Genomic DNA, 24,113 nt, shown 5'->3' on the forward strand with positions numbered 1-24,113 from the left:
GAGATCACCCATTTTTCTTACTTATGAAAATAACATTTATTGCACTCTTCTACAATTCTTTGCCCAAAGAAAGATCTGGCCCACAGCACCACAATCTTCACTACATGTAGAGCAAGGAAGGAAATCTGAAATAGACCACAGCCAAGATCAAAGCCCATGCTGCCAGCACCAATCTGATCCACGCCAGCCATCCAGCAGCTGAACAAACCAGCACTTCGACATGCATGTTGTAGTACAGAGCAATGGATAGGTTCCCAATTTTCTCTCCATCACTTGACTCTCAGCCACATGTTGGAAGGATTTGCAGATTGATACTCAACCTGTTTGGCTGTGCTATGAACGCACCTTTCATGGCCATCAGGTACTGGGGTAGGATTTGAATCCGGAGCTTCTGGCTCAGAGGCAGGGCGCCCGGGGCCGGCGTAAATCCCACCCCCGCCGTGTCCCAAATTCTCCGCCCCCCGAGATTCGGCGGGGCGGGAATTGCGCCGCGGCGGGCCCCCTGCGGCAATTCTCTGGCCCGCAATAGGCCGAAGTCCCGCCGCTGACAGGCCTCTCCCGCCGCCGTGGTTTAAACCACCTACCTGACCAGCGGGATTGGCGGCGCGGGCAGGCTCCGGGGTCCTGGGGGGTGGGCGCGGGGCGATCTGACTCCGGGGGTTGCCCCCACGGTGGCCTGGCCCGCGATCGGGGCCCATCGATCGGAGGGCGGGCCTGTGCCGTGGGGCCACTCTTTTTCTTCTGCCTTCGCCATGGTCTTTACCATGGCGGAGGCGGAAGTGACCCCCTCCCCTGCGCATGCACCGGTATGACATCAGCAGCCGCTGACGCTCCGGCCGGTGAAGTCCTTTCGGCCCCGGCTGGCATGGCGCCAAAGGCCATTCACGCCAGCCGGCAGAGTGGGAACCACTCCGGTGCAGGCCCAGCCCCTCACTGTGAGGGCTTGGCCCCTAAAGGTGTGGAGAATTCCGCACTTTTGGGGCGGCCCGATGCCGGAGCGGTTCATGCCACTCCAACACGCTGGGACCCCCCCCCCGCCCCGCCGGGTAGGGGAGAATCCCGGCCGCAGAGTCACTACTCACCCCGCCACAAAACCTCCGATATGATTGAGGGATTTACCCCGCAACCCGCACGTGTTTTCTGGTGGCGGAGGCGGCCACCAGCGGGATTTCTGGTCCCGCATTTCTCAACGGGATTTCTAGTTGACTGCACCCCTCTTTGCTGGGAAACCCATGCGCAGTTGTGGGACCGGAATATCCCACCGGCGTGAACAGCCAGTAAATTCCCCCCCCCCCCCCCTCTTATTTCAACAAACAAAAATAGACTTGTGCGGCCAACATTTTACTACCAGGTTGAGATCAGTTTATTGTCCTCTCTGTACAACATATTGAAACATTTGCAACTATCATAAAAACGAGCTTATGGTTCCATAGCAATTTAGAGACCTGGAATACAAATGATCACTTTGTACAGATGACATCTTACTCTGGCATTCACCATGCAAATTTTTTATCACGTATTTTTCAAGCCATGAATATAATTCTACTGCTCGAAATTTTTCAATTGCCCTCATCACAACTTTAACACATGATGATGTCTCATGGTGCTCTGTCGGGGCTCATATTTCAAATTTTCATTAGGCTAATGATGAGCAAGTGCTAGAACCAGAGGCAAAGTCGAAGAAATAGGTTTGGGAGAATTAGGGACAGATACAGCAAGGTTACTGTAATTATGAAAAGAAAAATTATGAAAAGAAGATGGTTGAAAGCTTGATCACTGATGTGAGTTAAAAACAGAAAAGGCAACAAATGCTCAGCAGGAAGACCTGATGAGAATTTCCAGTATTTTTTATTTTAAATTTCCAGCAACCAGAGCAATTTACCCTTTTGTCAAAAGAGTGGAAGGTATGAGGATTTAAGATTGTAGAAATTGTAGAGACAGGACAGAGGGAGTCCATGAAGGGCTTTTAAAGTAATTGCAACATGTACAACAGTCAGTGGAATTTAGTAAGAACATAGAACATAGAACAGTACAGCACAGAACAGGCCCCTCGGCCCTCGATGTTGTGCCGAGCAATGATCACCCCACTCAAACCCACATATCCACCCTATACCCGTAACCCAAGAACCCCCCCTGAACCTTACTTTTTTAGGACACTACGGGCAATTTAGCATGGCCAATCCACCTAACCCGCACATCTTTGGACTGTGGGAGGAAACCGGAGCACCCGGAGGAAACCCATAGATGATGGATGACCAATTTCTAGCAAAAGACAACAAGTTCAAAATTAGTTGAATATTGTACAGGGTGGGGGTTAGGGAGGAAATGTAAGGAGTGTGGAGGACACAGAGTATGGTGGTGACAGAAGTATGAATGAGTGATTTGGTGGCAGTAAATGAGATAAGGGGTACTGGCAGGCAATATTGCAGAGGTGAAAGTGAACAGTTTTAGAGTTGCACTTTTAAAAATTCTTTAATGGAGTCTGGGCAAGACCAACATTTATTGCCCTTCCCCAATAAGAAGCTAGTGGTATGCTGCCTTCTTGAAACTCTGCATTCCATCTGGTGGAGATGCGCCCACAGTGCTATTTGGGGGTGGGGGTGGTACCAGGATTTTGACCCAGCGACATTGAAGGCATAACAATATAGTTCTAAATCAGAATAATGTGTGTCTGAGATGGGAAACATAGAAACATAGGAAATCGGTTCAGGAGTAGGCTATTCGGCCCTTTGAACCTGCACTACCATTCAGTATGATCATGCAAATTCAATATCCCACAGCCGCTTTTTCTCCATATCCTTTTGCCGCAAGGGCCACATCCAGCTCCCTCTTGAACATATCCAATGAACTGGCCCCAACAGCTTTCTGTGGTAGAGAATTCCACAAGTTCACAACTCTCTGAGGGAAGAAGTTCTTCTTCATCTCAATCCTGAATGATTTACCCCTTATTCTTAGGCTGTGACCACTAGTTATGGATATCCCCAACATTGGGAACATTCTTCCCACGTCTAGCCTGTTCAGTCCCATCAGGATTTTATATGTTTCTTTGAGATCCTCTCTCCTTCTAAACTCCAGTTAGTACAAGTCCAGTCAATCCAATCTTACTTCATGTGTCAGTCCTGCCAAACCAGGAATTAGTCTGGTGAAACTTTGCTGAACACCCTCAATAGGAAAAATGTCCTTCCTCAAACTAGGAGACCAAAATTGCACACAATATTCAAGATGTGGTTTCACCAAGGCCCTGTATAACTGCAGCAAGTCATCGCCACTCTTACACTCAAATCCTCTCGCTATGAAGGCCAGCATGCCATTAGCTTTCCACGCCGTCTGCTGTACCAGCAAGCAACCTTCAGCAGCTGTTCTACATAACACCCAGGTCTCGTTGCACTTCCCCTATTCCTAAACTGCCACCAGACAGAAAATAATCTGCCTTCCTGTTTTTTTCACCAAAGTGGATAACCTCACATTTACCCACATTATATTGCATTTGCCAAGTATTTGCCCGCTCAGCCAGCCTGTCCAAGTCATCCTGCAGCCTCCTTGCATCCTCCTCACAGCACACACTGCCACCCAGCTAGTGTTGTTTATAAGTTTGGCAATTCCTACATCCTGAATGTGTATTTTTCTCATTCATGGACTTATTCTGTAATACTTGGAATATTTATCCCCCTCCAAAAAGAGTTAACAGAACATAGAACATAGAACATAGAACACTACAGCGCAGTACGGGCCCTTCGGCCCTCGATGTTGCGCCGACCTGTGAAACCATCTGAAGCCTATCTGACCTACACTATTCCATTTTCATCCATATGTCTATCCAGTGACCACTTAAATGTCCTTAAAGTTGGCGAGTCTACTACTGTTGCAGGCAGGGCGTTCCACACCCCTACTACTCTCTGAGTAAAGAAACTGCCTCTGACATCTGTCCTATATCTATCACCCCTCAATTTAAAGCTATGAATCCAAATCATTAATGTATATTGTGAACAGCTGGGGTCCCAGCACTGAACCCTGCGGTATCCCACTAGTCCTATTGCCTGCATTCTGAAATGGACCCGTTTATTCCAACTGTCTGCTTCCTGTCTGCCAACCAGTTTGCTTCCACAATTACTTCCAATACCATGAGCTTTAATTTTGCTCACTAATCTCTTGTATGGCCTTTTGAAATTCCAAATACACAACATCCACTGGTTCACCCTTGTCCACTCAACTGGTCACATCCTCAAAGTAAATCCAGAAGATTTTTTAAGCATGATTTCCCTTTAGTGAATCCATGCTCACTTGGACCGATCCTGTCCCCGCTTTCCAAATGTTCAGTTATTTCATCCTTAATAATTGACTCCAGCATTTTCCCCACCACCGATGTCAGGCTGTTTTGGAGGGAGATGACCGCAAGGGGACCCCTGCACTTCCTTCCTACTCTTCCTCTGTCTGGTGGTCACGTATTCCCTATCTTCCTCTGTAATTTTTAACTGCGGTGTGACCAACTGAGCGTGCTATCCACAATTTCCTCAGCATCATGGATGCTCTCAAGTAGATCCACCTGAAGCTCCAGAGCCATCAAGCGGTTTGACAGGAGCTGCAGTTGGACACACTTCCTGCACATGAAGACTGAATGTTGTCTACTTCAGGATCTGAAGAGTTGTAAATGTGTGATAATCAGTGAACATCGCCACTTCTGACCTTATAATGGAGGGAAAGTCACTGATGAAGCAGTTGACGCTGTGAAATTTCAGCTTAGAAATGAGCAAGACGTCTGGGTTGATCATGTCTAGTTCATACTGAGTAAGCAGTAGAAAAAGGGATGGAATAAAGGGATGAAGAGATGTGAACCAAACATGATAGCTTCAATCTTTCTTCTGTTTGGTGAGGGCAATGTTTGTTTCATCCATGATTTGGGATTAAAATTTACTGGCAGCCAGGCAGCACGGTGGCGCAGTGGTTAGCAGTGCTGCCTCACGACACCGAGGTCCCAGGCTTGATCCCGACTCTGGGTCACTGTCCATGTGAAGTTTGCACATTCTCCCAGTGTTTGCGGGGGTTTCGCCCCCACAACACAAGGATGTGCAGGGTCAGTGGATTGGCCACGCTAAGTTGTCCCTTAATCGGAAAAAATGGATTGGGTACACTAAATTTATTTATTTTTAAAAAGTTATTGGTCGCCTCAGGACTTGGGCATTTGGTCAAACAGTGAACACTGAGCCGACACTTGCTGGCAGCTCAGCTATTTTACTGTTCGCTAATTGGTTGCCTGTGGTGGACAGTGGGCCAATTAAGGACAGTGGGCAGTGGGCTGTTGTTGTTGCCAGCAAAATCAGAGGCCCAGCAAATCTGAAGCCTCAGCAATGCCAATGGGGTAGTTGCTGAGGAGGGCAGAGGCTTCAAGACACCTCAAAATGGAGGTTCCCCCATACAGGCAAGTAAAATTAGTATTCAGGGGGCATGGGGTGGTAGGCCCCATAAGACTGAAGGAAAGGCGCAAAGACTTAATGAAGCTGGCAGCTTCTTCATTGAGCAGATGGGGCACCCCCCATTTAGAAAATGCCAGTGGCCCATCAAAAAATCCCCTTAATAGAGCCTTTAATTGTGCAAATCACATAGAATGGCTAGCCAATCACCTCACAGTCAATGCTGGGAAAATTCCCTGGTGCTCACCAACCAGCCTGTCATTGTTCCAGTTCTAATTCCCAGCATTGGGAATTAGAACTGTTTCCAGCCACTGCCCCCCCCCCCCCCCCCCCCCACCCCGGCCAACCTTGCCACTTGGGGCCCAGAAAAACCCAGAAAAAAGTCAGTCAGCACAGAAACAGTTGTGGAGTTGGTGGTGGGAGAAAAAAAGATTGAACTTGCTGTTATTGATATATTGTACATTTCAATATTATCCCCAAGCTTCCAGAAAAAGTCAATGAGAGGTAGAGAAGAAAAGAACGGAATCAAGGACAGCACTTTGGGGGCAGGGGGGGCAGGGGGGGGGGGGGGTTGGTGGGCTGCCATCAGTAGGGCGAGGTATGTGCTGGGTGCCTCAGCACCCAGGGATCCGCAATGCCACCTGCTGGATCATGTGTACCCATAATGGAAGCAACTCCAACTCATGTCCGGCTGTCCCATCAACCACTCATAACTCCCACTGACCATGGCGGCCTCAGACAGCGCGGCTGAATGCTATTGCTAATAGGGAATTGACAATCATCGTTCAGTGAGAACTGCACCGCTCCCAAATGAATTCCCGTGAGTAGTGTGCCAGGTGCCAGGTGGTGTGTGCGAACTATTGCCCAGCATCCCAATCAGACCGTGATCCAGAACACTGCAGGAAGAAATACCACGGACGGAGCAGCCAACATCCAAACACCTAGGGGCAGGGCCCCAGCACCGGGGACGTTTCCGCGACCAGAGGGTGGGTGTGTGCACCAAGAAGGGGAAATATTTTTGGGAATGTGTAGAATAATAATGTTTCAGGTGAGGACGTGGGTTGCAATATCCTATTCCATAGCAAATCAGTAAAACTAAATTAATAAATTAAGGAACATTTTTCATGAACTTTGGCCAAAGGGGAAGTAATTAAGTTGTCATAAACTATATTAGTAAAAGGTTGATGGATCAAGTGGATAATGAGGAGGGCTATTGTCTGCTGCAAAGAAACATAGATAGGATGCAGAGCTGGGCTGAGAAGTGGCAGATGGAGTTTAACCCTGAAAAGTGTGAGGTTGTCCATTTTGGAAGGACAAATATGAATGAGAAATACAGAGTTAAATGAAATGAAAATGAAATGAAAATCGCTTATTGTCACAAGTAGGCTTCAATGAAGTTATTGTGAAAAGCCCCTAGTCGGCACATTCCGGCGCCTGTTCGGGGAGGCTGGTACGGGAATTGAACCGTGCTGCTGGCCTGCCTTGGTCTGCTTTAAAAGCCAGCGATTTAGCCCAGTATGCTAAACCAGCCCAACAGAGAAAACTGGTCGGGGTTATGCCGTGGCTTCATCCTGCCACTTCATCGGCAGAAAGAAGAAAGTCGAAACCTGTAGCTTTAATATTATAATCTGGATGCACAATAACATTTGCAGAGATGCTTGCACTAGAAACCAGAGAATTCCCCTACCTCATTCCCCCAGCTGTGCTGAGCTACTGTAACATTCACTAGTAGCTGGACGAAGGGCCATCGTTTTTCTGTGTGAGCACACCAACCCCTTGATCCCACAGCAACTTGCGAAAAAACATCCGAGGTCTGAGCTTCCTAAACTGAGGGTCACAAACCCTAATGGGGTTTCAAGGCAAAGGTTTGGGGCCACAAACTCTGAGGCATAATGGATGCCATGGAGATCTGACTGAATGTTATCAGCTGTGATGCCCCTTTAAACCCTTTAGGGTTCTTGACAATGTGGAGGAGCAGAGAGATCTTGGGGTCTTTGTTTATAGATCTTTGAAAGTTGCCACTCAAGTGGATAGAGCTGTGAAGAAGGTCTATGGTGTGCTAGCGTTCATTAGCAGAGGGATTGAATTTAAGAGCCGTGATGTGATGATGCAGCTGTACAAAACCTTGGTAAGGTCACATTTGGAGCACTGTGTGCAGTTCTGGTCGCCTCATTTTAGGAAGGATGTGGAAGCTTTGGAAAAGGTGCAAAGGAGATTTACCAGGATGTTGCCTGGAATGGAGAGTCTTACGAGGAAAGGTTGAGGGTGCTCGTCTTTTTCTCATTAGAATGGAGAAGGATGAGGGGCGACTTGATAGAGGTATATAAGATGATCAGGGGAATAGATAGAGTAGACAGTCAGAGACTTTTTTCCCCGGGTGGAACAAACCATTACAAGGGGACATAAATTTAAGGTAGATATAGAGGGGATGTCAGAGGTAGGTTCTTTACCCTGAGAGTAGTGGGGGCATGGAATGCACTGCCTGTGGAAATAGTTGGGTCGGAAACATTAGGGACCTCCAAGCGGCTATTGGATAGGTGTGGTGAATGTACTTCATGTAATTCACCCTGTATAGTATTGTGTCCTTGTGGGTTCTGTCTGTGAGCCGTTTCGTGGCTCTGCCCACAGGGGGAGATGAGGAGCTTGTACAGGGCTCCATCCTCGGCTCCGCCCATGGCTCCGCCCAGGAAGTATAAAGTGCTGCAGCCTTGTGAGCCTGCCCTCAGTTCTTCTGGTCGCAGGCCGGCTCAGTTTTAAGTCTATTAAAACCATAGTTTACTTCCTATCATGTCACGTGTGAATTAATGGTCACATCAATTTAATAGACTTAAGAAAACTACTATGGAATCAGCCCTCAAACCTGATTGACTAGAACTCGACTCGCAGGCTGCAGAGGCGAAGGAAATCTATCTACACTGGCTTCGGTGTTTCAAGGCCTACCTGGCTGTATCGACCACCTCCGAGACTACAGATGAGCAGAAACTCAGCCTACTGCACACACGGGTGAGCCATCGCATCTCTACGCAACTCAACTGTACCGACTCGTATACCGAGGCCCTGGCTATGCTCGACCGATTATACGTGCGGCCGGTAAACGAGGTCTACGCAAGATACATTTTCGCTACCCGCCGCCAGCACCCCGCAGAGTCGCTAGAGGACTTCCTGCTCAACTTAAAAGCCCTTGCTTGGGAATGCAACTTTCAGGCTGTAACTGCCTCCCAGCATATGGAACTCGCTGGCGGTGATATGTACGCTGTGGGGGTCCGGTCTAACTATGTGCGCCAGCGACAACTCGAAAAAGGGGCCCAGAACTTGCAGGACACGGTAGCGCTAGCCACCACAATGGAGGTCGCTTTTCAAAGTCTCAACTCATTCCCCGCAGACCAAGCGACCCCATCGTGGACCCCCGACCAGCGACTGCCCCAGGCCTGCGCCGCACGGCCACCCACCCACTATGGAGCGCCAGCTTGCCATTTCTGTGGCCAGCCCCAACACCCACGGCAGCACTGCCCGGCCCGCAACGCGACCTGCAGCAACTGCGGTCGAAAAGGACATTATGCCAAAGTATGCCTGGCGAAATCGAAACCCTCTAACTCCCCGCAGTCCAGAGCAATCGCTCCCTCAACTTGCAGGCCCACAGGCCCCGCAACATTGCAGCGTGTCTGCCGACTCCGCCTCCGCCCGACATGTGCGACTCATGGGGGCCGCCATCTTGGCAATCCTTCCCCCATATGGCCGGCCATGTGTACTTCCTCAACGTTATAGACGAATTCTCCCACTTCCCCTTTGCCATCCCGTGTCCCGATATGACCTCCCACACAGTCATCAGAGCCCTGCACAGTGTCTTCACCCTGTTTGGTTTCCCCAGCTTCACAGCAACAGGAGTTCGTCCTTAATGAGCGGCGAGCTGCGTCAGTACCTGCTCGACAAGGGCATTGCCTCGAGCAGGACTACCAGCTATAACCCCAGGGGGAACGGGCAGGTGGAGAGGGAGAACGTGACGGTCTGGAAGACCGTCCTACTGACCCGCCGGTCCAGGAATCTCCTGACTTCCCACTGGCAGGAGGTCCTCCCCGATGAGCTCCATGCAATTAGGTCCCTCCCATGCACTGCCACCAACCAGGCCCCTCACGAACGACTATTTGTTTTCCCTAGGGGTACTACCACGGGGGCTTCGCTCCCATCTTGGTTGAGGACGCCGAGCCCGGTTCTCCTCCGGAAGCACATCCGGACACACAAAACAGACCCGCTAGTAGAAAGGGTACTACTGCTACACTCGAACCTACACTACGCCTTTATTGAACACCCCGACGGCCGTCAGGACACCGTTTCCCTCCGGGACCTAGCGCCTGCAGGATCCACCACTACCACCACCACCGCCGAGGTACCACTCACACTACACCCCACCCAACCCCCCCACTCCCTGCGCCCCCATGCCTATAGGTTTCCTGCGCCCCCCTTCGTCCGTCGCACCGGTCAGGAACAGAGTTCGGACCAAAACACCCCTGGAGTCCACCCTCATACCCACACTGACCGTCACCACGCAGCCACCCGAAGAGGCTGCAATCCCGGTGCTCCGCCGATCCCAAAGGACGACTCGGCCACCGGACCGGCTCAACCTATAGACCCGTCACCAGTGCCGGACTTGATTGTTTTTATAGGGGGTAAATGTGGTTAATGTACTTCATGTAATTCACACTGTATAGTATTGTGTCCTTGTGGGCTCTGTCTGTGAGCCGTTGCGCAGCTCTGCCCACAGGGGGAGATGAGCTTGTACAGGGCTCCACCCTCGGCTCCACCCATGGTTCCGCCATGGCCCCTCCCACTACCGGAAGTATAAAGTGCTGCAGCCTTGTGAGCCTGTCCTCAGTTCTTCTGGTCGCAGGCAGGCTCAGTTGTCAGTCTATTAAAACCACAGTTTACTTCCTATCGTATCTCGAGTGAATTGATGGTCACATCAATAAGTACATGGATTACGGTAGAATGATGGGGTGTAGATTAAATTTTCTTAATCTGGGACAAAAGTTCGGCACAACATCGTGGGCCGAAGGGCCTGTTTTGTGCTGTATTTTTCTATGTTCTATGGTCTAAGTGGATCAAGTGCTATTTGAAGGATGAATAATATCAGAAAACTAGGATAACTCCCTTCTATTCTTTCAATAAAGCGATGAAATGTTTTACTGTCACCGGAATGACCAGAATAGACAGAGAAGGTGCCAGTGAACTTGGCATATTTAACATCATGGTGCTTTAGTTTATGTTTAAGCAAAAATGATCTTCACCTCCTGAACATTATTGAACTCCCAAGAGAAACTAAAGCTTCTCTTCAAAATTAAACCATTTGTTCAAGTGTTTTGAGACATTGCGAAAATGTTATAAGATGATATCTAAATATAAATTCTTCATTTTCTTAATTTAGAATAATTTTTGTGTTATTTTTGGCAACATGGAATTGTTGGCCCCTAGAATTTGCTCATCTTTAAGTCTCTCACATTATGAAATATCACTCAGTCAAGAAAAGAGAGCAACTTGGTAGCACAATGGTTAGCACAGTTGCTTCACAGCTCCAGGGTCCCAAGTTCGAATCCCACCTTGGATCACTGTCTGTGTGGAGTCTGCACATTCTCTCCGTGTCTGCGTGGGTTTCCTCCGGTTTCCTCCCACAGTCCAAAAATGTGCAGGTTAGGTGGATTGGCCATGCAAAATTTCCCTTAGTGTCTAAAAAGGTTAGGTTGCGTTATGGGAATAGGGTGGAGGTGTGGGTTTAATTGGGATGCTCTTTCCAAGGGCCAGTGCAGACTTGATGGGCCGAATGACCTCCTTCTGCATTGTAGATTCTATGATTCTATGAACACTACCTAGCTTTGATTGAGTCAGCAGTATCTCCCCCACATTTGATATTTTCTTTAAGCAGCCGAGACTGGGAAATCACTTTGCCACTAGTCAAATCGAGACAGTTTTTCAAGAGGGAGGAATAATCTGCAGCGTCTCCTTCAATTGCTGTAACATGGGTTCTGGGAATCGTTGACATACGCAGCCATCTAGTGGTAGCTTCATATGATTATTCCACTTGTGCCTTGGATGAATAAGGAATGTTCTTATAGTCATTTGACCAGAAGCAATGGTTTTGCACCCCTTTATTCAGGTTCAATTTTCTTGAAAACTTAAGCACTGATATCAGGATACAGCTTGCACCATCTAACACTGTCTGCCCAACAAACATGTTCAAAAATGAAATAGCACCTTGGTATGGTAACCCCAGCCAATGTTCTGCAGTTCTCAGAATACAGCATGCTCTGTGGAGCAGCATCCTGATATAAAACCACACAGGGAGGGCGACATTGTTTGCAGTCCATACTGTCAGAGAAAGATAGTTGAGACTTGGCATGCAGAGTTCTTTGGTGGGGACATACGACTGCTATTGTGTACATTCCTTTTATATAATTTGTAATGTAGAACAATTATTTTAATAACTCTTAACATTTACCTAAACTAAATAAATGTATTTGTGGTTTTAAAGAAAGCTGAACAGCCTTATTTCATTTATTCGGTGATTTTCTGCAGTTTTGTTCAATAGTGATAGTGCACATGCAACATTTAAACATTAGTGAGCGGACAACTTACATTGGGGGGCAGGCCAGTGTAATGGTAATAGAACTGAACTAAAGGCCCAGGGTAATGGCTGTGGACACAGGATCAAATCCCACCAGAGCAGCTGTTATAATTTCAATTCAATTAAGAAAATCTGAAGTTAAAAGCTGGACTCATCAATGGTGACCAAGAAACTATCCGGCCTGGACTTTAGACCGACAGCAACATTGTTGACTCTGAACTGCCCTCTAAAAATAGCAAAACAAGCCACTCAATTCAAGGGCAATTCGGAATGGGCAGTAAACGCTGGCCTTGTCAGCAATACCCACATCCCATGAAACAATTTTTAAAAAATTAGCGCTAATGTGCCCTCTAGTAATGGTGGTTCTGTGATATAATGTTCAATATCAAGTGAACTAAGCACAATCAACAGATTAAAACTTAAGCAGAGAGCTATCCCTCGACAAGCTGTTTTAGCAATGCTAAGACAGCAGCATCAACCTACAATATAAAAAATGTCCAGGTATGTTCTAATCCAGTCAGATACCTCCCCAAGTCTGTAATCACCTCCAGCCCTATAAATTTCAAACATTCAGGGTGGGATTCTCCATTGGCGGAATCCAAAATCGCGAAACACAATTGGGCGGAGAATCCAAAATCCCCCAAAATCCCGGTGAGCACCAATTTGACGCCAAATCACAATTCTCCATTTACCTCAACAGCGGCATCAGAGTGGACTGGAACGCACATACAGTAATCACCATTTGCATATCATTAGAGGGCCCTACCCGGTATCCTCTGGGGCCTCCGCAATGCTCTGCCTCCGATAAGCCGAGGGCTGGATTTTCCGATTATAAGGCTATGTCTGGAGGAAGTGTCTAGTTCTACGATGAAAAAATCGGCGAGGCCCCAGCACCTACCGAGGGGCTAGCAGCCGCCCCATGTAAAACACATGGCCTTTACAAAATAAACGGCCAGAGAATTGCTGGGTCCGTGGCCACGCATGAGTACGCCGACGGCCTGCAGCAGTCGCACCGTACAACATGGTACCAGCCATGTGCGGACCCGACCTGCCACCCTGGACACTCCCTCGCCACCCCTGGACCACGCCCTACCAGTCCCCCCTGGTAAGCGGCACGGCTCCCCCCACCCCTCACCCCCCCACCCCCCACCCCTCCACCCCTCACCCCCCACCCACTCCGCCACCCCTCACCTCCCCACCCACCCCCCCACACCTCACATCCCCACCCATCCCCCCACCCCTCACCCCCATTGTCCACAACACACTCCCCACTTAAACTAGAATACCACACCTGAAAAGCAACCACAATATGATCACCCCTCACTGCCTTTAAGTTCACTAAGCCAATCCAATAGATAGACTTTTATCTTGGACGAGCCCCCAATTTGTTATGGTCCAGGGTTTAGAGAACCCCAAAGTGTATCCTGGAGTTCACCTGATCCACAACTTTCTTATATTGTGCTATGGGGAGCCCACGGCCCACTCTACAGGTGTGGTACAGCAGAAATGGAAAAGTATTTTTTAAAGCAAAACAATGTTTATTCTACAAACTCCAGTTAACCTTTTTAAAACATACAGTGAACATCTTAGCAACCATCAATTCAAATATAACCCCCAAAGAATACAACACTAAGTATTCCTTAATAAGTTCCCAAACAACATTTTGACAGATGCTTTAACAGAAGCACATTAGGTTTACATTCACTACTGAGAACATTTAAAATTCTGAATTCACCAAATGATTAAGAGATAGTCTTTTCATGGCAGAGAATTCAACAGTACACCTGCTCTGTCTGGCTTCAGCTCCAACACTGAAAAGAAAACTAAAACACATCCTGCAGCAAACAGCCTAAAACAAAAGTTAAAAGCTGACAGACAACCCAGCTCCACCCACTCTCTGAAATCACTGCAGTAGTATACACCCATTTCTTAAAGGTACTCTCACTGCAGATATTTATATACACACTCATTTATAAACACCCATTTCTTAAAGGTACTCTCACATGACAATAGCTCCTTGAAAGTGGAGTCGCAGGTGGACAGGGTGGTGAAGAAGGTATACAGCATGCTAGGTTTTATTGGTCAGAATATTGAATACAGGAGTTGGGACGTCTTGTTGAAGACTGTCGACCAGTCGCAACCACGCACGCGCTCTACGGCAACGACACAGATACTTCTCAATGGACACGAAACGAGCTGCCCACTAGACTCCGGGAGCACAGAAAGTTTTGTCCACCCTGATACGGTAAGATGCTGCGCGCTCCCCGTTCACCCACTCAAGCTTAATATAGCTCTAGCCTCAGGTTTGCACTCCGTCCACATCACCGGGTGCTGCGTAGCGGACCTCACGGTCCAAGGGAGAGTTTTTTAAAACTACAAACTCCTCGTAATCCCCCGCCTCTGCGCACCGGCACTCTTAGGACTGGATTTCCAGTGCAACCTGCAGAGCTTGACTTTCAAATTCGGCGGCCCTATTCCCCCCCTTACTGTCTGCAGCCTCGCGTCCCTCAAAGTGGACCCCCTTTCCTTATTTGCGAACCTCACCCCGGATTGCAAACCAGTCGCCACTAGGAGCAGACGATACAGTGCCCAGGACCGGACATTCATCAGGTCCGAGGTCCAGAGGCTATTGAAGGAAGGAGTCATCGAGGCCAGCAACAGTCCCTGGCGAGTGCTGGTAGTTAGGACCGGGGAGAAAAACCGAATGGTCATTGACTACAGTCAGACCATCAACAGGTTTACGCAGCTGGACGCGTATCCTCTCCCCCGTATCTTCGACCTGGTTAACAGGATCGCGAAATACAAAGTCTTCTCCACGGTGGATCTTAAGTCCGCCTATCACCAGCTTCCCATCCGCGCGAGTGACCGCAAGTACACCGCGTTCGAGGCAGATGGGCCCCTCTATGGGGGGTGGTCCGGAGCTCGCGAGCCAGCCAAAGGGGGGGGGGGGGGCACTCTTTTGCAGGCCGGGCCTGCGCCTGGCTGGCGCCATGTTGCATGGCGCGGCCGCTGCAGGCTATGTGCATGCGCGGCCACGGATCCATCAATTCTCCGGACCATATCAGCAGCTAGAGCCGGGTGCTCTACGCTGCTCGGCTGCTAGCCTGCAGCCAAACAGACATCGGTGGCCGTTTTTGCGCCGAGTGTTCGGTCGTAAAACGCCATAGTTCCCATGCTGCCGTGAGGACATAGCCTTAAATTCGGAGAATCCAGCCTAAAGTGAGGGACAGAAATATTTGAAGACTGAGGAAACTTCAAGACACAAAGTCACAACACAAGTGTCATTTCTATTTTTCCCTGATTTTTATCCTGACAAATGCATCAAAAAAGAATCTATATTAAAATTCAGGTGTCACTTAATACATCGTCCACATTTTTTTGTGACAATTGAGTTATGAATAGCAGCCTTCCCATTACAAAACTTATATCACCTGTCTGTATATACAAACACAAGAACAAAGGAGAAGCAGTGGATCATTCTGCTCCTCGATCCTGTACCATCATTTAATTTGGTTATGGGTGTCCATCTGATCAGGGCAGTCAAAACATGTGCTGCATGTTGATAACTTTGGGAATTAAGGGCATCCCTGTCCAAAATAGAAACATCTGCAATTCCTCCGTCACCCTTTGAAAAAGATTCCATCCATGATCAATGGGACTGGATCTCCCCCCACTGTCCCATTCCTCTCCAATAGCTTGTATACCTCTTTACATTTTGACTACTAACTTTTTGCCAGATCAGAGGAGACAAAAAGTTTGGCCTTGGAATCCCCTCTCTTCAGCTGTATCTCCTATGACATGGTGAATCCTGTTTGAGACAGGACGAGCTTCCCATCAGAGAAAGTTGGGGCCCACTGTATTTTGGATTTGGTTTAATTCTGGGCCTTGTGCTGGAGTCTCAGTGGAAACAGTAAGAGGCCCATGGAGACCTGAGGCTGCCATTTAATAATAGTTATAAACTTCCTTTATCTGCTTCCAGTTTTCTACAACCTATATTCTTTCTTGCCCTTTCTAATACTTGTTTCAATTAATTTCCACTTACTTTTTTATACCTCTCATTTCATGCTCCTTTGTGTTTCTTGGTATCTTTTAAAATATTTCTGTTTGGTCTCATTCTTAAGGGCATTCCATTTCCATGGCAACATTTCATTAGATTGTTCCACTCTGGATTCCATTGCTGAGGGCTTTACAACTAAAGATGTTCTCCCAAGTTAAACCTGTCAACATTTCTGAAAAGAGAGGAGACATGTAAAAAATTACCTTTGGAGGGAATTATAAAATAAAATAAAAATAGCTGCAGACAGTTGCTGGACAGGTTGTAAATGGCAAGATTTTAACTCACTCAAAACCTATCTACTTGCATCGAGTTCAAATTGGGCCATAAAGTACAAAGCAAAGACCTCTATTGTTTGTTTAAATGTTAATCTTTATGACTGTGATGAAATCAATGGTCAGCAGACTGTTGTCTGAACTGACTGCAGTTTCAAAGCTTCCCTGGCCTTGTTCCGCGTCAGCAAGGAGGCCGCTGAATAGCGGGAAAGGCCAGAAATGCGAACTGCACCGGGTGCCAAACCATTTCCATGCAACCGGCCTGCTCCCGTAGGCAAAATCGAGATCCCATCATAGCGTGGCAAGAAACCAATTTTCACCACCTAATCCTTATTTCCATACAATTATTGGCAGCCCCCCATATCCAACGGCCTCCTCAGCAAGTGGTCACACTGGCACCGATTGAAAAACGTGAACCTGACAGATGGGCTGCTGCGGGGAGCTGAGGAGGTGAGTAGCCATCTTCACTCGCAGGTAGTGAGCCCAGCAGCAGTGGGCATGCTGCCTCTGTGCTCAGGGGGTTGGGAGGGGGCAACCGGGAGTTGCAGCGCCAGTTGAGGGAGGGCCGGCGCGCTGATGGAGGCAGAGGGCCGACCATGTCAACCACTGGACCGTGAGTTCCCGTTCCGGGGGAACCCTTGTCTCTGCCAATTTGCCCAACAATCACACATGGCTCCCACTGACCTTAAGGACACTGGTCCTGCGCCTGAAGGCTATTGCTCAAAGGGAATTGGCAATCGTGGTTAAGTGAGCAATTCACACATCCCAAGTGGATCCCTGTGGGTGCATGTAATAATAATCATCTTTATTAGTGTCACAAGTAGGCTTACATTACACTGCAATTAAGTTACTATGAAAATCCCCTAGTCGCCACACTCCGGCACCTGTTCGGGTACACTGAGGGAGAATTCCCACCTACGCTTGTCTTTTTATGGGGTATGTGGAACATTCCTTGTTCCGGGCCCACCCGGGTCCCCTCCCACAACTCCTTTACCGGTACATTGATGGCTATTTTGGGGCCGCTTCATGCTCTCGGCCGAACCTGGAAATATTCATCAACTTCGCTTCCAGTTTCCACCCCTCCATCACTTTCACCTGGTCCATCTCAGACTCTTCCCTTCCCTTCCTTCACCTTTCTCCATTTCCGACAATAGACTCTCTCCCCATATCCACTACAAGCCCACTGACTCCCACAGCTATCTGGACTACAGCGCCTTGCACCCTACATCCTGTAAGGACTCCATCCCTTTCTCTCAGCTGCTTCGCCTCAGTCGCATTTGTTCCGATGATGCCACTTTCCAAAATGGTGCTTCGAAAATGTGTTCCTTCTTCCTCAAACATGATTTCCCACCTACAGTTGTTAACAGGGCCCTCAACAACATGGGGTCCATCTCCCGTGCCACTACCCTCACCCCATCCCCTCTCTCCCAGAACAATTCCCAGTTCTCTCATTTCACCCCATCAGCCTCCGTATGCAAAGCATAATCCTCCACCATTTTTGCCAAATCCAGCGTGATGCCACCACCAAACACATCTTCCCTTCACTCTCTTTGTCAGCATTCCACAGAGACCGTTCCCTCCGGGATAATGTAGTCCACTCCTCCACCATACCCAACACTCCCCCCATCACGATGGCACCTTCCCATGCAACCACAAAAGGTGTAACACCAGCCCCTTAACCTCTTCCATGCTTAGCATCCCAGGCCCAAAACACTGGTTAAACAGCATTTCACTTGCATCTCTTTCAATTTGGTCTATTGTATTCGTTGCTCCCAATGTGGTCTCCTCTATATTGGAGAGACCAAACGTAGACTGGGTGATCGCTTTGCTGAGCACCTTCAGTCTGTGTGCATTCAGGACCCATACCTTCCTGTTGCTTGCCATTTTAACACAAGACCCTGCTCCCATGCCCACATGTCTGTCCTTGGCCTCTGTCACAGCTGACCCTCTGATTTTAGTTTCTCTGCCATTTGGCCTTTCACACTTTTTATTCTTTCTGGGGACTGCCATTAGCACTCTCTTCCATTTGTTTCTGTGGCTATGATTCATCTTTCATTCCCTCACCCTACAGAATAAATATCTCCCACTTTCTATGCCTTTTAGCTTTGACAAAGGGTCATCTGGACTCGAAACGTTAGCTTTTTCACACCTTACAGATGCTGCCAGACCTGCTGAGATTTTCCAGCATTTTCTCTTTTGGTTTCTGTGTAAGGGTGTCAAGGCCAAATGCAGCATATTGGTCTGGCACTTAAGGCACAGGAATTATTAGGAATGGAATTTCGCTGTCCCAGCCCTAGGGCAGGCAGAGCTGGTCGGGGGAACAAGCACAGCCTTCCGATTTCTCTGCAGAAAGAACCTGTTCAAAGATGGGTTTGGGCAGATGGATAGCTTATTGTCCCATCACGGGCTGAATAACTGGGACCTTAGATTTTGAAAGTTGCTCTTCTCACTAGCAGGAAAAGAGAAAACTGTCAACAGAACGGCTATGTGCCTTTGGGATACTGTGTAGCAGACATGGTGCAGGTCATCTGGGATGTTACAACATTGCAACATGCTGCCAGTGATGTTGCTTCCCTTACTTCTGAAATATTCAAGTCTATTTCACAGCATTTCTGCCAATGTTTGAATCAGTACCAAAAAGTCATTGATGATACTATTGCTGGCTGTGGCCACTGAAACCCTGTATGACTAATGATAAAACAGAATTACTCATCAATAATTTTTTTTTAGATAAGTGGAGTGGGACCCACCCTGTTCCAAAAGAAGGTGACTATCTATTGGCACAATGTGACCTTTCCATTTTGCATACCTGACATTCATGTGGCCTTTCAGAATGAGGTTGGCAATCTGGTGTTGTGTTTGTTGGCCGGTTGGGCCCCAAGCCCAATGAGAACTGAGTTTAACGCAGTCCAAATATTGTTCTCTGCAGTATCTGTCAGGCTAGCAGAGGGAAAGGGAAGTATCTCTTGCATAAACCATAGTTAGGATTAAACATAGGTCATGATGTGAAAAGACAGTGGCATCACCAAGTTCCCCCAAATTTATCACAATGGGTATCCTGATGTTATCTCCATTTAAATATAATTATAAGGCCTTTACGCCTGATAGTGCCCACACATTAGATTGTCCATTCACGTGAGCATGAATCATTACAGGTCCTCCATGCCTGAAGAGCAGAACCCACCAGAACCCACAGGGGAGAGGGTAATGCCTGGGCAGTTACAGGGACAATGCCAGGGGGCAGTGTTCCATGAGGGTTGGGGGGGGGGGTGGCGGCGGTGTTTTATATCCATTGGTGGCTCCAATGGGGGACGGGGGGATTCTGTGGTCAGGAGGGGACTCCATGGCAGGGAAGAGTTCTTTGGTTGTGTGTGGGGGGGGGGGGGGGGGGGGGGGGGGCAGTTGCATGGTTGGGGAGCGGGAGCTTTATTTTCATTTTTTTTAAAATCGATGCACCTTTTTTAAAAACCTAAGTTGCTGGTAAGGTCGTGGGTCTTGCCCTGCACCTTTTCTTTTCGCTGAGTACCTAACAGTGCAGTGGAGGGCGTCGTCCTTGGGGCCTGCAGCTTCCACCCCATTTTTCCCGCCCGCTGCACAATTCTGCAAAACAATGAGAAAATCCCACCCCATGTGTTTGTCAGCTGGCCATCTCGGTGAACACCCATTGTACGCTGAACAAACAGGATGAGAATTGGAATTCCTTTCATAATGTTTGCAATTGCACTTTTCTACCAATAGATGTCATCGTTATACCTTTGCAGAGAAACACTATTGAGGAAAGTGAAATGTCACAGTGTAAAGACTCTGGACTTAAAATCAATTTACCCCGTCTTGAGTGGAGGTATCATGATCTGCAAATTGCCTGTGTGCGTATAGGTGTCATGATCTGGAAGTTACTAAGAGGGGTAATCATCGCTTTCAAAGCGCGAAGAGGTAGGGAAGAAAGGGCGGCTGGGCAGCAGCTGGTCGACTCCATACTGGAGGTAGACCGTAAATATCCTGAGGCCCCAACCGTAGAGCTTCTGGCGGAGAGGAAAGCGTTATAAAGGAACTTTGATCTGCTCTCCACCAGGAAAGTAGTACTTCAACTCCGCCAAGCCCGTGGGACCCTATACGAACACGGAGACAAAGCCAGCCGCCTGTTGGCACACCAGCTGAGAAAGCAGGCAGCCACCAGAGAAATTGCACAAATCATGGATACTAGAGACGCATTACAAACAGAGCCAGAAAAGATCAACAAAGCATTCAGGGCCTTTTACTAAGGGCTGTACACCTCAGAGCCCCCAATGGGGGAGTCCGGGATGAAATGGTTCCTTGATGAACTGGACATACCAGTCGTGGGGGTGTGGTGATCCACTGTGTTAACTGTGTGCACCTGTATTAAGGGATGTACGGTAGTACCTAATACTACAGGTTCGCCGGTAGCCCCTGCTGGCTAGCTCCGCCCACAAGGAGCCGTATAAATATGCATGACTCCTCCCGATCAGCCATTCTGCCAGCTGCTGTAGGAGGCCACGCACCTGACTGTAATAAAGCCTCTGTTGTACCAATCCGAGTCTTTCGTACAATTTAAAAAAAAATAATTTTTATTGAAATTTTTTTTACAAAGTATATAACAACAAACAGTAACAAGCAACAATAAAACAACATAATAAGCATAACACCCCCAAGACAGTAGCAACGCATATATCGAACCACCCCCCACCCCCCAATCCCAGTAAACAAGAGAACTTGAAAATAAATTAAAATTAAATAAACATAGTCAACGCCCCCCCCCTTTCTCCCCCTTTCCCTCCCCCCCCTTTCCCTCCCCCCCTTCCCCCCCCCTTTCCCCTCCCCCCCCTTCCCCCCCCTTTCCCCTCCCCCCCTTACCTGTATGTTCTGGGCATGCCCGGTACTGGAGGAGTTCTGGAGGCATGCCCAGAACATATGAGCATGGTTTGCTGGACTCCCCGAACACCTGACACACCTGTCTTCGCCCCCAAAGAACCTACTCATCCTAGTCCCGGACATGTGGGCCCGGTGCAGCACCTTGAAATGGATGAGGCTAAGCCGCGCACATGAGGAGGAAGAGTTAACCCTCTCCAGGGCATCCGCCCATGTCCCATCCTCGATCTGTTCCCCAGTTCCCCCTCCCACTTAGCCTTTAGCTCCTCTACTGACGCCTCCTCCACCTCCTGCATTACCTTGTAGATATCAGATATCTTCCCATCCCCGACCCAGACCCCCGAAAGCACCCTGTCCCTCACCCCCCTCGTGGGAAGCAAAGGGAATCCCTCCATCTGCCGCCTAGCAAACGCCTTTACCTGCAGGTACCTGAACATGTTCACCGAGGGGAGCTCAAATTTCTCCTCCAACTCTCCCAGGCTCGCAAACCTCCCACCAATGAACAGGTCCCTTAGCTTTCTGATGCCCGCTCTGTGCCAACCCTGGAACCCCCCATCAATGTTCCCCGGGACGAACCGATAGTTCCCCCTTAGCGGAGCCTCCATCGAGCCCCCCACTTCCCCCCTATGTCGCCACCACTGCCCCCAAATCTTGAGGGTAGCCGCCACCACCGGACTCGTGGTATACCTCGTAGGAGGGAGTGGCAACGGCACCGTTACCAGGGCCCCCAGGGTTGTGCCTCTACAGGACACCATCTCCAACCTTTTCCATGCTGCCCCCTCCCCCTCCATCACCCACTTGCGCACCATCGACACATTGGCCGCCCAATAATACCCCGAGAGATTGGGTAACGCCAGCCCCCCACCATCTCTACCCCGCTCCAAGAAGACCCTCTTCACCCTCGGGGTCCCATGCGCCCAAACAAAGCTCATGATGCTGCTAGTCACCCTCCTAAAAAAGGCCCTAGGGATAAAGATGGGCAAACACTGAAAAAGGAGCAAGAACCTCGGAAGAACCGTCATTTTGACGGATTGCACTCTACCCGCCAGCGATAGCGGTACCATGTCCCACCTTTTAAATTCCTCTTCCATCTGCTCCACAAGCCTGGTAAAATTAAGCTTGTGGAGAATCCCCCAACTCCTGGCCACCTGCACCCCCAGGTATCTGAAACTCTTCACTGCCCTCTTAAACGGGAGCCTCCCAATTTCCTCCTCCTGATCACCCGGGTGCACTACAAATACCTCGCTCTTGCCCAGATTCAGCTTATAGCCCGAGAAGCCCCCAAACTCATCCAACAGCTCCATCACCCCCGGCATTCCCCCCACTGGGTCCGCCAGATACAGCAGCAGGTCGCCCACATACAGCGATACCCGATCTTCCTCCCCACCCCGCACCAGACCCCTCCACCTCCCCAACTCCCTCAACGCCATAGCCAGAGGTTCAATTGCCAGTTCAAAAAGCAAGGGGGACAGGGGGCACCCCTGCCTGGTCCTACGGTAGAGCCTGAAGTACTCTGACCTCCTTCCATTAGTAGCTACACTCGCCATCAGGGCCTCATAAAGCAACCTCACCCATTTGATGAACCCCTCCCCAAATCCAAACCTCTCCAGCACCTCCCACAGGTACCCCCACTCAACTCTATCAAAGGCCTTCTCTGCATCTAGCGCCACCACTATCTCCGCCTCCCCCTCAACCGCCGGCATCATAATAACATTTAACAACCTCCGCACATTCGTGTTCAGCTGTCTTCCCTTGTCAAATCCTGTCTGATCCTCGTGTATCACCCCTGGCACACAGTCCTCTATCCTGGTGGCCAGGATCTTCGCCAGCAACTTAGCATCCACATTGAGGAGCGAGATTGGCCTGTATGATCCACACTGCAGGGGGTCCTTATCCCGCTTCAGGATCAAAGAAATCAGCGCCCGTGACATCGTCGGGGGCAAAGCCCCCCACGCCCCTCCCATGCCTCATTGAAGGCCCGCACCAACAGGTCCGCATACTTTTTATAAAATTCCACCGAGAACCCATCCGGCCGCGGCGCCTTCCCTGACTGCATTTGACCAATCCCCCTGACTAGCTCCTCCAACTAATCGGCACCCCCAGCCCCTCCACCAGCTCCTCCTACACCTTTGGGAAACGTAGCCTGTTCATAAAGCTCTCCTGCTTGCCTTCTCCCCATACTTATAAACCGTGCCTTGCGCCTTCCTCCACTGTGTCTCCGCCTTTCTGGTGGTCAGCAAGTCGAACTTGGCCTGCAAGCTACGCCGTTCCCCCAACAATCCCTCCTCCGGGGCTTCCGCGTACCTCCTATCTACATCTAGGAGCTCCCCCACCAGTCTCTCCCTCTCCCTCCTCTCCCTCCTTTCCCTATGGGCCCGGATGGAAATCAGCTCCACCCAGATCACTGCCTTCAGAGTCTCCCAAACCATCCCCACCCGGACCTCCCCCGTATCGTTGGTGTCAAGATACCCCTCAATACTTCCCCGGACCCTCCTACACACCTCCTCATCAGCCAGCAACCCCACGTCCAGACGCCACAGCGGGCGCTGGTCCCGCACCGCCCCCATTTCCAGATCGACCCAGTGCGGAGCATGGTCTGAAATTGCTGTGGCCGAATACTCGGCATCCTGCACCCTCGGGATCAATCCCCTGCTCAGGATGGAAAAATCTATTCGGGAGTAAACCCTATGCACATGGGAGAAAAAGGAATACTCCCGCGCCCTCGGCCTCCCAAACCTCCAGGGATCCACCCCCCCCATCTGGTCCATAAACCCCCTCAGCACCTTGGCCGCCACCGGATCCTACCCGTCCTTGAACTGGACCGGTCCAGTGGGGGATCCAGCACTGTGTTAAAATCTCCCCCCATGATCAGGCCC

The 24,113-nt window shown here is 49.3% G+C and overlaps 1 protein-coding gene across 7 annotated transcripts in view; it reads right to left on the reverse strand.

Annotated features, from left to right (window-relative positions):
- Positions 1-24,113, reverse strand: part of LOC119977798 (high-affinity choline transporter 1-like) — a 280,545-nt gene that overhangs the window by 223,011 nt on the left and 33,421 nt on the right. For 4 of the 7 annotated variants that reach the window (XM_038819017.1, XM_038819020.1, XM_038819022.1 and 1 more), the window contains exon 3: positions 16,064-16,250. The exons of 1 other annotated variant lie outside the window; for it this stretch is intronic. The gene's annotated coding sequence lies outside the window, so the exon portion shown is untranslated. Of the gene's footprint in view, positions 1-4,683; positions 4,736-16,063; positions 16,251-24,113 lie in introns of those variants that run through there. 2 more of the 7 variants (XM_038819018.1, XM_038819019.1) reach the window with 2 other exon arrangements.

This window comes from Scyliorhinus canicula, chromosome 14 (assembly GCF_902713615.1).
Source record: "Scyliorhinus canicula chromosome 14, sScyCan1.1, whole genome shotgun sequence".
Lineage (NCBI taxonomy): Eukaryota > Metazoa > Chordata > Chondrichthyes > Carcharhiniformes > Scyliorhinidae > Scyliorhinus > Scyliorhinus canicula.